This window comes from Glycine soja, chromosome 11 (assembly GCF_004193775.1).
Source record: "Glycine soja cultivar W05 chromosome 11, ASM419377v2, whole genome shotgun sequence".
Taxonomy (NCBI): domain Eukaryota; kingdom Viridiplantae; phylum Streptophyta; class Magnoliopsida; order Fabales; family Fabaceae; genus Glycine; species Glycine soja.
The window spans coordinates 28,534,430-28,536,821 of NC_041012.1; positions in this window are offsets into that span (position 1 = coordinate 28,534,430).

A 2,392-nucleotide genomic window follows, 5' to 3' on the forward strand; every position below is an offset into this window, starting at 1 on the left:
AGTTTTAAATCATTTTAAACTTATGTAATCGATTACACAATACTTGTAATCGATTACAAGTGTTTCTAAATGTTTTAATTTTCAAAATTCAAAATGAAAAGTCACATCTATTGATGTGTAATCAATTATACCTTAATGGTAATCGATTACCAGTGACTGATTTCAAAAAATACATTTCCAAAAGTCACAATTCTTCAAGTGACTTGTTTCTGAAGATTCTTTCAAAAGTCACAACTTTTTAAGTGACTAGTTTTAAAGAAATTGCCAAGAGTCACAAGCTTTGACTTGAGTTATCAAGAGATTATAAATATATGGCCATGACATGAATTTCAATAATCAATAATCTATCTTTCAATATTCTCTCAACATCATTCAATATCTTTCAATTCTTTCTACAGAATTTTCTGATTCTTTTTCTCTTCATCTTTCTAAAAGTTTTTGTTCAATACTTTCTCTTTCAAGAAAAGTTCTTTGATCAAAAACTTGTGCTATTCATCTTTTTCATTCTCTTCTCCCTTTGCCAAAAGAACGAAGGACTAACCGCCTGAATTCTTTTGTGTCTCTCTTCTCCCTTACAAAAGATTCAAAGGACTAACCGCCTGAATTCTTTTGTGTCTCTCTTCCACTTGGTTTTTCAAAGAGAACAAGGGAGGGTACATCCCTTGTAGATCTTTGGCTTGTAAAGGATTTTACAAGGTTGAAAGAAATCTCAAGAACCGCAGGTTGCTTGGGGACTAGATGTAGGCACGGTTTACGGCCGAACCAGTATAAATCTTGTGTTTGTCTTCTTCTTTCCTACACTCTTTTATTTTCGCTATGCACTTTTAATTATCGCTTTTACTTTTGGTTAAGTTTCTATTTCTGTTCGTTACTTTCTTAACTTTGTAGTAAAAGCTTAATAGAATCTAGTAACATTAAGAAGGATAGATTTTTTTAATTAGTCAAGGCACATTAATAATTAATTCAACCCCCCTTCTTAATTATTCCGAGGCCACTTGATCCAACAACCACCGACTTTGATGTCATGCCTCCTAAGCACGATCTCGGTGTTCATCCTACTTCCTTCGATTCCTTTGGTAAACTAACTATTCCTTTTTACTTTATTCTATTTTTCTCTTGTAGTAGAAGATATTATATAAATTGAGATTAGATAGTGACTGATTTGTTAGTAAATATTTGTTTTATAATTTAAAATTTATAAAAATATATTACTTATATTAATTTTGTTTTTGTAAAATAAAATAATTATTTTAGAATCTATTACGTTTGTTTTTTTCCTGGACGTTGGCTTTTAATGTTTACTAGGTGTGGTAGTTTGGTAGTTTTACTTTGAGATCTTTGTGATGCTACATAAGGGGGTCTATGCCTATATATATATATATATATATATATCCTTCTTTAGCCAATAAACACAAGTAGAAAAACATTTTTGCTAGGCACTACATACAACAACATTTTCCTCTAAATTTATTTTCTTCATGGTCTTATAAAAAAAATTACTTTTGAGAGAAAGAGCATTGATGTTCAAAAGGTTCGGGGATCCTTTCGCTGCACACAATTGGAACCAACGGGTTGTTGTATCTTGGGAGAGGAGCGCAATCAAATTCTCCTACCAATGCATTGGGGTGTTTTCTCTCTAAGGATAGTGTTTGCGCGCTTCAGTCCAAGCTATTTAAAGCTTCTCCTTTAAAATTATTTTCCTTTGTGCTTATTCTATGTTATATTGCATTGTTAACCCATGTTCTATCATACTCTAAAGTTGTATTGCTATTGTTGTTTGTTATTTAGTTTGAGGCTTTGCATCTTCTTCTCATTTATTTATTTTATTTTCTAACAGTCAAAGAGAGAAAAATCTACTTTCTTCTTTGTATAGTCTTATCTGCAGTAGCATTCTGTTTTATCAAAATGACTATCATGGATATGATTTGGTCCCTTTCTAGTAAGTTTGAAAAATTTATTGATGAAAAATTTTTTTGTTGGAAAAAGCAAATGAAATTATGGCTTATTGAATTGGATTTATACTCTGTGGTTTCTAAAAGAGAAATAAAAACTTCAACTTCCTCTATTGATATAGTTCAAACTAATGTTACCAAATCTTCCACCACTAAGCATGATGTTTCTGATAAAGATATCTTATGTCATGGATACATTTTAAGTGTTTTGGCTGATAACATTTATAAGATTTTTTGTCATACTAACACTACAAGGAAATAAGGTTTTTACATCGGTTATTTAAGACTTTCAACATCGGTTAATAACTGATGTTGAAAGTAATATCGTTAACATCAATAAATTAAGCTAAAATATGATGTTTTATAGATTATTCATGAAAAAAAGAGTGTTTAGTTTAGAAAAAAATAAATTAAATGCCAAATGGACTAGGTAAATCTGT